Consider the following 11,865-nt stretch of genomic DNA (forward strand, 5'->3'; position numbering starts at 1 on the left):
AAAGAAGTGCACTATATAGGGAATTGGGTGCTATTTGGGTGCTATTTGCTGCCCAAGTCTACCTCAAAATGTCTCCAGTATAAAAGACCCTCCTTATGGGCATGATTATGCAGCATTGTCTATGGTGCCACTTTGCTAAAGCTGGCCAACAGAGATTTGGCTCCAACTCATTACTTGTTTGGCCGAGTGCCAGTCCAAAAAAAACTTCTGTAAAGGGATAACGCAATCCTACCCAAAAACAATGGCAGGCTTAAAATATGATTGTAATTACCAGATCCCTTTATCATTATTAGCAATGCACCCTAAGCTCGCTGGCTGGGTGTTTGTATTCATAACATAAACATAACCTATTTTGGTTTGTCGGCAGATTATTTGTAAATGATTAAATATTGGCCACATCATATTGTGATAGAGTAGCAGCATTTGTGTGAGTTCATCTGTGTCCCTCAACTGTGAATTGCATCACAAATGATAGCTGTTTCATCAGAGTAACAGTGCAGCACAACCTGCATGAGGGGTAGACGTAACATAGTAAATGAAAATCCGGGACACTCAAATTAGTATATATTGCATTTGGTATGGTACAGTGCATTCGGAAAATATTCAGACCATTCCCCTTTCCACATTTTGTTACGTTACAGCCTTATTCTAAAATGGATTACATTAAATTTTTTCCCTCATCAATCTAAACACAATACATCATAATGACAAAGCGAAAACAGGTTTTTAGAAATGTTTGCAAATGTATAAAAATTAAAATAAACTTTTCTACATAAGTATTCAGACCATTTGCTATGAGACTCGAAAATTGAGCTCAGGTGCATCCTGTGTCCGTGGATCATCCTTGATGTTTCTACAACTTGATTGGAGTCCACCTGAGGTAAATTCAATTGATTGGACATGATTTGGAAAGGCACACACCTGTCTATATAAGGTCCCACAGTGGACAGTGCATGTCAGAGCAAAAACCAAGCCATGAGGTCAAAGGAATTGTCCGTAGAGCTCCAAGACAGGATTGTGTCGAGGCACAGATCTGGGGAAAGGTACCAAAACATTTCTGCGGCATTGAAGGTCCCCAGGAACACAATGTCCTCCATCATTTTTCAATGGAAGAAGTTTGGAAACATCAAAGCTCTTCCTAGAGCTGGCCGCCCGGCCAAACTGAGCAATCGGGGGAGAAGGGCCTTGGTCAGGGAGGTGACCAAGAACCCGATGGTTACTCTGACAGAGCTTCAGAGTTCCTCTGTGAAGATGGGAGAACCTTCCAGAAGGACAATCATCTTTGCAGCACTCCACCAATCAGGCCTTTATAATAGAGTGGCCATCCCTACGGTGAGACATAGTGGTGGCAGCATCATGCTGTGGGGATGTTTTTCAGCGGCAGGGACTGGGACACTAGTCAGGATCGAGGGAAAGATGAACGAAGCAAAGTACAGAGAGATCCTTGATGAAAACCTACTCCAGAGCGCTCAGGACCTCTGACTGGGGCAAAGGTCCACCTTCCAATAGGACAATGACCCTAAGCACACAGCCAAGACAACGCAGGAGTGGCTTCGAGACAAGTCTCTGAATGGCCCAGCCAGATCCCGGACTTGAACTTGATCGAACATAGCTGGATATAGATGTGCAGTGATGTTCCCAGCCAACCTGACAGAGCTTGAGAGGATCTGCAGAGAAGAATGGGAGAAACTCTCCAAATACAGGTGTGCCAAGCTTGTAATGTCATAACCAAGGATAGTTGAGGCTGTAATGTGATATTGCATTTTTAAAATATTTTTTTTATACATTTGCAGAAATGTCTAAACCTGTTTTTGCTTTGTCATTATGGGGTATTGTGTGTAGATTGATGAGGGGGGAAAAAACGAGTTAATCCATTTTAAAGTAAGGCTGTAACGTAACAAAATGTGAAAAAAGTCAAGGGGTCTAATTACTTTCCGAATGCACTGTATGTATTATTTTGTGGATGTCCATCATCCAGTGGTGCCTGGAGAAGTGGTACACTCTAATTTTGGCCAAAATTTCGGACCGCATGGCGAAGGGAAGGTGGCAGTGTTGCAATCTACTGTAAAGATAGCCTGCAGAATTCTGTCCTACTATCCAGGTCTGTACCCAAACAATTTGAACTTCTACTTTTAAAAATCCACCTCTCTAAAAACAAATCTCTCACCGTTGCCGCCTGCTATAGACCACCCTCTGCCCCAGCTGTGCTCTGGACACCATATGTGAACTGATTGCCCCCCATCTATCTTCAGAGCTCGTGCTGCTAGGCAACCTAAACTGGAACATGCTTAACACCCCAGCCATCCTACAATCTAAGCTTGATGCCCTCAATCTCACACAAATTATCAATGAACCTACCAGGTACCACCCCAAAGCCGTAAACACGGGCACCCTCATAGATATCATCCTAACCAACTTGCCCTCTAAATACACCTCTGCTGTTTTCAACCAAGATCTCAGCGGTCACTGCCACATTGCCTGCATCCGTAATGGGTCAGCGGTCAAACGACCTCCACTCATCACTGTCAAATGCTCCCTGAAACACTTCAGCGAGCAGGCCTTTCTAATCGACCTGGCCGGGGTATCTTGGAAGGATATTGATCTCATCCCGTCATTAGAGGATGCCTGGTTATTTTTTTTAAATGCCTTCCTCACCATCTTAAATAAGCATGCCCCATTCAAGAAATTTAGAACCAGGAACAGATATAGCCCTTGGTTCTCTTCAGACCTGACTGCCCTTAACCAACACAAAAACATCCTATGGCGTTCTGCATTAGCATCGAACAGCCCCCGTGATATGCAACTTTTCAGGGAAGCTAGAAACCAATATACACAGGCAGTTAGAAAAGCCAAGGCTAGCTTTTTCAAGCAGAAATTTGCTTCCTGCAACACAAACTCAAAAAAAGTTCTGGGACACTGTAAAGTCCATGGAGAATAAGAACATCTCCTCCCAGCTGCCCACTGCACTGAAGATAGGAAACACTGTCACCACCGATAAATCCACTATAATTGAGAATTTCAATAAGCATTCTTCTACGGCTGGCCATGCTTTCCACCTGGCTACCCATACCCCGGTCAACAGCACTGCACCCCCCACAGCTACTCGCCCAAGCCTTCCCCATTTCTCCTTCTCCCAAATCCAGTCAGCTGATGTTCTGAAAGAGCTGCAAAATCTGGACCCCTACAAATCAACAGGGTTAGATAATCTGGACCCTTTCTTTCTAAAATGATCTGCTGAAATTGTTGCCACCCCTATTACTAGCCTGTTCAACCTCTCTTTCGTGTCGTCTGAGATTCCCAAAGATTGGAAAGCAGCTGCGGTCATCCCCCTCTTCAAAGGGGGGGGACACTCTTGACCCAAACTGCTACAGACCTATATCTATCCTACCCTGCCTTTCTAAGGTCTTCGAAAGCCAAGTCAACAAACAGATTACCGACCATTTCGAATCCCACCATACCTTCTCCGCTATGCAATCTGGTTTCAGAGCTGGTCATGGGTGCACCTCAGCCACGCTCAAGGTCCTAAACAATATCTTAACCGCCATCGATAAGAAACAATACTGTGCAGCCGTATTCATTGACCTGGCCAAGGTTTTCGACTCTGTCAATCACTACATCCTCATCGGCAGACTCGACAGCCTTGGTTTCTCAAATGATTGCCTCGCCTGGTTCACCAACTACTTATCTGATAGAGTTCAGTGTGTCAAATCGGAGGGTCTGTTGTCCGGGCCTCTGGCAGTCTCTATGGGGGTGCCACAGGGTTCAATTCTTGGACCGACTCTCTTCTCTGTATACATCAATGATGTCGCTCTTGCTGCTGGTGAGTCTCTGATCCATCTCTACGCAGACGACACCATTCTGTATACTTCTGGCCCTTCTTTGGACAGTGTGTTAACAACCCTCCAGGCGAGCTTCAATGCCATACAACTCTCCTTCCGTGGCCTCCAATTGCTCTTAAATACAAGTAAAACTAAATGCATGCTCTTCAACTGATCGCTGCCTGCACCTGCCCACCTGTCCAACATCCCTACTCTGGACGGCTCTGACTTAGAATATATGGACAACTACAAATACCTAGGTGTCTGGTTAGACTGTAAACTCTCCTTCCAGACTCACATCAAACATCTCCAATCCAAAGTTAAATCTAGAATTGGCTTCCTATTCCGCAACAAAGCATCCTTCACTCATGCTGCCAAACATACCCTTGTAAAACTGACCATCATACCAATCCTCGACTTCGGTGATGTCATTTACAAAATAGCCTCCAATACCCTACTCAATAAATTGGATGCAGTCTATCACAGTGCCATCCGTTTTGTCACCAAAGCCCCATATACTACCCACCACTGCGACCTGTACGCTCTCGTTGGCTGGCCCTCACTTCATACTCGTTGCCAAACCCACTGGCTCCAGGTCATCTACAAGACCCTGCTAGGTAAAGTCCCCCCTTATCTCAGCTCGCTGGTCACCATAGCAGCACCCACCTGTAGCACGCGCTCCAGCAGGTATATCGCTCTGGTCACCCCCAAAACCAATACTTCCTTTGGCCGCCTCTCCTTCCAGTTCTCTGCTGCCAATGACTGGAACGAACTACATAAATCTCTGAAACTGGGAACACTTATCTCCCTCACTAGCTTTAAGCACCAGCTGTCAGAGCATCTCACAGATTACTGCACCTGTACATAGCCCATCTATAATTTAGTCCAAACAACTACCTCTTTCCCTACTGTATTTATTTATTTATTTATTTTGCTCCTTTGCACCCCATTATTTCTATCTCTACTTTGCACATTCTTCCACTGCAAATCAACCATTCCAGTGTTTTACTTGCTATATTGTATTTACTTTGCCACCATGGCCTTTTTTTTTGCCTTCACCTCCCTTATCTCACCTCACTTGCTCACATTGTATATAGACTTATTTTTCTACTGTATTATTGACTGTATGTTTGTTTTACTCCATGTGTAACTCTGTGTTGTTGTATGTGTCGAACTGCTTTGCTTTATCTTGGCCAGGTCGCAATTGTAAATGAGAACTTGTTCTCAACTTGCCTACCTGGTTAAATAAAGGTGAAATAAAATAAATAAAATAAAATAAATATGAAACGTGTCTAGAACATATCTTATTTTCTGAGAAAATGGCAACCATGTTCTAGATAAGATCTGTTCGACGTTAAGGGAATGTTCTTAAAAACAGAACATGCAAAAAAAGTTATCTAAAGGTTTTTGCTAACATAGAATGTTCCCCTAATGAATGGAAAACTGGACACTCAAACATGAGGGGAACATTACGGGTAACGTTACAAAAACGTTCTCTCCCTAGAATTGTTAGCTAGGTGGCTAACATTAGCTAGGTTAGGGGTTAAGGTTAGGTTAAAGGGTAAGGTTAGGGGAAGGGTTAACTAACATGCTAAGTAGTTGCAAAGTAGCTTAAAAGTAGCTAGTAGTTGTAAAGTTGCTAAAATGATGTGATGAGATTTGAACACGCAACCATTTGGTGGCAAGACGTTTGTGTTATACACATACCCATCCACCCTACCAACCACCCTCCTTTAATTTTTGCCTTAAGTACCTTCTGTCTTATGTAACCATACCAAACGTAGCATATCATGCTAATTTGAGTGTCCCGGATTCTTTTTTCTAGTCTGAGACCAGCCCTTGCAGCAATCCCTTTGTAAACTCACACGGCGAGTCTAAAACTACACAGTAGATATGCATTAGCACTCTTAAACCCAACATCTAGGGTGAGTCAGCTGGCTTTGGTAATCAAAGACCAACAATGCTGCATTTCACTGCTTTTCTTTGTCTCCATAACACCCAAATCAAAAAGTTATGGAGACAAAGAAAAGCTGGGTAACTCTTTACACTCAGGTTCCATTTGTAAAGGGGTTTGCAATTACATTATTGACATTTATTTACTCATTTGTAAATGTGTTATAAACTATTAATAAATGGGTTATAAAAACTTGGTCAAAATTGTGCGGTAGCCAGTCAGTGCTTGCCAATTAGTGAGCCATCTATTAACCATTTATAAATGCACTTACTAATGCGTATAATATTGAACCCTTATGTATCATCATGCAACCTTATTTTCAATGGTTGCATGGTTAAATAATAGTTCGTTTCTCACTTTTGGGTGTGATGCATTGTTGCTCTATCCCAGGAACAGAAATGATTGGTTGAAAACCAATGGTCAATTCCCATGATGTATCTTGCCCCACGTTTTAAACCCTGATGAAACATTGGTACACTTATTTATTCCAGGAATTAAGGCTTCATCTCAAGATCTCAAGCCATATTATTGGTGTGGTTCTCGTGTTTCTGAAAAATTACCCGACTTTGCGAGATCTGTCCACCTGTGAAACGCAGTGTAAAAGAAGATGACCTGGAATGTGCCCTGAATATTGACACTGACATCATGTGACAGTGCGTCATGAAGAATCATGATGAACGTGGCTATGAGAAGGGTGCAAAGGCCAGACGGAAGAGATTGCGCAAAATAAATGTTGTTCACGAGATACAAATGTTGACAGAGGGGAGAGGGTATGTTATTTTATGCAGTTTGTTTCCTCTGTCCTACCTAGCTAGCTAGGAAACGTTAGCTAGCCAACTAGCTAGCATTTATATGTTTGTATTTATAAAATAGAAATAAAAATGTGGGCAGATCAGCTTTAATATTGCATATAGATTGTGGCTTCATCAATGTAATTGTCTGCATCATTTCCAGTGCCACAATCTATATGCAATATTAAAGCTGATCTGCCCGCATTTTTATTTCTATTTTATAGAAATATATATATTACATAATTATTTTCCCCTAACCCTACCACCCATCCCTTAATTGTATTACACTAATGGACAACAACACTTAGGCTTCTACTTCCAGCTAGACAGCATTAGGTAAAACCTCAAATGTATTTTTTTAATATGGACATTCTGCTTGATAATTTAACACAGATCATCATTGGCATGATATAGCTAACTAGCTAAGTAGATCACGTTTGTTGGCTAGTTAGCTTCACTAGCTGCCAGCTAGCTTGCTAACATCGACATGACATGACATCCTTTTGTCAGTACACTATCATGAGTGGTTCCAATTTTAAGACTAACTTACTAGCTAGCTAGCTAACTAGTGTCAAAGATATTTATAACTAACTCAAGATAGTTCATCTGTGTCATTTACAGTGGGAGCAAATTAAGCAAAGTGGGCAGAACAAGCAAGGAGGTGGGCAAAGCCAAGCACGAGCTAGCGAGATCCTATTGGCCCCGTTGTAGGATGTATTTGCAAGTTTCCGTTTGGGAACGCCTCCTCTGTGAAGTGAGCTTGTTCACAACTTTAATTCAACCTTGCACTCCTTCTAAACGACATAATTAAAAAAAAAAACTTTGGCAAAGGGTCAAGTCTATAACACTTAGTGCACTGTGTTCGTAACAAATTCTAGTTTTGGGAACAGAAACAATTATTGATGAGAAAATTTGCAGAATGCTGTCCCAGTTTCACCTAGTTCCATCCTCTCCCACTAACTACGACTGGACTTCCTCTCATTACCATATTTGGTGGTGAGAAAAGTTCTAAACGGATGCTTCAGCTTTATAGCCCCTGTGACGTGTCTGGGTAACTTTTCTTCTGTGTCCTCATCTCTCCTACACATTCCCATAAGGTCTGACTCCAGGATGGGAAAATGCTTAACAAGAAAGAAACAGATGACACAGAAGGGAACCATGAGACCCTATATTGTATTTTAAATAGTTAATCTGTTACCAATTTTTATTCTGACTTGTAATGTTAAAAAGGGGGTCCCTTTTTATCTGAATTAGCTAGGCTACTCACTATACCAACAATAGGCTACAGATTAGAGTCGCTGAAATTAAAACGTTTTCCCCAATGTATCCTTCTATTAAATTTCATTTTTTTTATTACTATGTATTGCATGTTTGAGATGATATACTATTATACATGTTTATAACTTAACATGTATTTATTTATTTAACTAGGCAAGTCAGTTAAGAACAAATTCTTATTTTACAATGACGCCCTACCCCTTGCCAAACCCTCACCTAACCCGGACAACGCTGGGCCAATTGTGCGCCGCCCTATGTGACTCCCGATCACGGCCTGTTGTGATACAGCCCGGGATCGAACCAGGGTCTGTAGTGACGCCTCTAGCACTGAGATGCAGTGCATTAGACCACTGTGCCACTCGGGAACATCAATAAATGTTGGTTGCCTAACTCATTAATAAATGGTCAGTAGGATCCATTTTCTTTAAAGGTTATAGATCTGTCATTTTCATTGAAAGCAAGTCTACGAAGTGGTAGATGTGTTCTAAGTGCCCTTTTTCTATTTCTATGCTTCCCTTTGTTACGATTTGTTTTTGTCTCTTTTGCTTTCAGTTTTGTACAGCAGCTTCAAACAGCTGAAAATACAATATTTTGGGTTAGGGAAAATATATTTCACAGCAGTTTAGATGGCACAATGATTCTCTACACAATGACTGCTTGTTTTGTCACATAAAGTGATATTAGGCAAAATTTTAGAATTGCAGCAACCAGGAAATGGCGGTGCGACTTTTGCCTATTGCACCTTTTAAAAGTATATTTTCAGCAATAGGTAAACTCATTGTTAATGGTCAGTTTATTGCCACTTTAAAATAAGGTATACTTTTAGCAGTTATACATGTTGATAACTCAGTTATAAATGTTCATAGAGCTGTCACTTTAAAATAAGGTGTATTTTTAGCAGCTATACATGTGAATCATTTGTAGATGATTTGAGAGTTCACTCAGAGCTTAGACATATTTATAAGAAGTATTGGGTATTCATCACTACATACATAAGAGAAGATTCAACACTTTATTAATCATGTTCAGTCAATGAATGGGCGGTATGAAGACCAAAACATTAAGCGGTGTGAGAGGTAATACCTCCAAAGGTATTACAGTTATCATTTCACACCAGAGTGTTCACGATACTTGGACTATCACAGAGATAAGTGGTAAGTGTGTTTATATAATCTGGTAATCTGGTAAGGGGTAATGATGATTGGCCAGGGTATAAGGGTTTCAATAGTCTGTCAAGACGCATGAAAACCAACCTCTTCTGTTCCTGGGACAGAGCAACAATCCATCACACCCAAAAGTGAGAAAATAACTCTTTTTCAACTTTGAAACTATTGAAAAAAAAGTTGCATGATGATACATAAGGGTTCATCTTTTAAGGATTTCGAAGTGCATTAATAAATAATTAATAACTGGAGGTAAATATTGGCTCAGTATTTTGCAAACACTGACCAGTCGAGTGGCACAGAGGTCTAAGGCACGGTATCTCAGTGCTCTAGGTGTCACTACAGACACCATGGTTCAATTCCAGGCTGCGTCACTACCGGCCATGATTGGGAGTCCCATGTAGCGGCGCACAATTGGCCTAGCGTCGTCCGGGTTTGGCCTGTGTAGGCTGTCACTGTAAATAAGAATTTGTTCTTAACTGACTCGCCAAGTTAAATAAAGGTAAAATAAAAAAAGAAAATTTATTTCACTTTTTTGACCAATGCAAACGTTTAATGGTTTATAATGCATTTACAAATGATTAAATAACCATTAATAATGTAATTATAACCCCTTTACAAAAGGAACCTTATTGTAAAGTGTTACCATAGGACACTAGTGCTCATATGAGTGGTTGACAGAAAACAAAGGACGCAAAAAGACTACTCCACTACACGACACTCATTTCCTTCCGAGGTCACTTTATCCGCCTCTCCTCTCCTGACACAATGCCACAAACCATCTAGCCAGTCACTCAGTGAGATCAAATAAAGTCATATCCGCATCAAATAACAGCAGGCTCCTCCTGAATGCCAGCCATTAATTTCCTCACTAACAATGACAAGGTTTTGTCAGAGTACCTTTGTCATGGCGTTATAAGAGTACAGTGCCACTGCTTACTATTTTGCTTTATATTGGACAACTGTCAATGAGGATAGCTATTTCTAGAGGTTGGGGAAAATGACAGGAAACAGTAACGAGATTAACTCATATATCAATGTGGCTGAGCTATATACACTATATACAAAAGTATGTGGTCACCCCTTCAAATTCGTGGATTCGGCTAATTCAACCACACCCGTTGCTGACAGGTGTTTAAAATCGAGCACACCGCCATGCAATCTCCATAGACAAACATTGGCATGAGAATGGCCTTACTGAACAGCTCAGTGACTTTCAACGTGGCACCATCATAGGATGCCACCTTTCCGATAAGTCAAGTCGTCAAATTTCTGCCCTGCTAGAGCCGCCTCGGTCAACTGTAAGTGCTGTTATTGTGAAGTGGAAATGTCTAGGAGCAACAATGGCTCAGCCGCGAAGTGATAGGCCATGCAAGCTCACAGAACGGGACCGCCAAGTGCTACCGAGTTCCATGCTTCATGAAATGGATTTCCATGGTCGAGCATCCACACACAAGCCTAAGATCACCATGCGCAATGCCAAGCGTCGGCTGGAGTGGTGTAAAGCTCACCGCCATTGGACTTTTCTGGAGTGATGATTCACATCTGGCAGTCCAGCGGACAAATCTGGGTTTGGCGGATGCCAGGAGAACGCTACCTGCCCGAATGCATAGTGCCAACTGTAAAGTTTGGTGGAGGAGGAATAATGGTCTGGGGCTGTTTTTCATGGTTTGGGCTAGGCCCCTTAGTTCCAGTGGAGGGAAATCTTAACGCTACCGCATACAATGATATTCTAGATGATTCTGTGCTTCCAACTTTGTGGCAACAGTTTGGGGAAGGCACTTCCCTGTTTCAGCATGACAACGCCACTGTGCACAAAGCGAGGTCCATACAGAAATGGTTTGTCAAGATCAGTGTGGACTGGCCTGCACAGAGTCCTGACCTCAACCACATTGAATACCTTTGGAATGAATTGGAACACCGACTGCGAGCCAGGTTTAATAGCCCAACGTCAGTGCCCGACCTCACAAATGCTCTTGTGGCTCAATGGAAGCAAGTCCAATGTTCCAACATCTAGTGGAAAGCCTTCCCAGAAGAGTGGAGGCTGTTATAGCAGTAAAGGGGGGACCAACTCCATATTAATGCCTGTGATTTTGGAATGAGCTGTTCGACGAGCAGGTGTCCACATACATTTGGTCATGTAGTGTGTTTAGTTATGTCCCAATTGGCACTCTATTCCCTACATAATACACTACTTTTGACCAAAGCCCTATGGAAAATAGGGTGTCATTTGGGACACCTTAATCTCCAAATGCAGCTCCCTCTTTGGGTAAGGTATAGGATTAGTAGCCCTCTCTTAATAGCTAATAGGCTTTCTCATGGAGAAAATACTAAGACTGTATTCCAAATGGCACCCTATACCCTATTCCCTATGATTGGCTTTCTGTTGGAGTAAAGACTAAGAGTGTGTACTGTTCCAAAGGACACTTTTTAAAGTAATGCACTATAAAGAGAGAAGGGTGCCATTTGGGACGCACCCTAAGCAGCTGCCAACGCAGAGGGGAGGGTCTGTCCACGCACTCCTTTCAGATGGAGTTTGTACATTTAACAAACACAAGTGAAACGGTAAGCTGAATGGAAAATGAAGAAGAATAAAAGCTCACTATTTAAACATCACCACAACAGCCCCTCCCCTCCCCTCTTCTTGCCTCCATTCGCCAGACGCTGTCCTCTCTTCCTCCTTTTATCTATAATTACAGTAAAGAAAGTAGTAAAAGACATTAAGCGATTTCTGCGATAGCCAGGTGTTTACCCAGTGTACATGTAATTGATTGATTTTCCAGTTGGGGAGCAAAAGAACGTGGCAGGTATTTACAGAGCAGGGCAGTAAAACTGGTCAGTGTTTAAACAGCCTGATTTGA

The sequence above is a fragment of the Salvelinus namaycush genome, chromosome 24 (assembly GCF_016432855.1).
Source record: "Salvelinus namaycush isolate Seneca chromosome 24, SaNama_1.0, whole genome shotgun sequence".
Taxonomy (NCBI): Eukaryota; Metazoa; Chordata; class Actinopteri; order Salmoniformes; family Salmonidae; genus Salvelinus; species Salvelinus namaycush.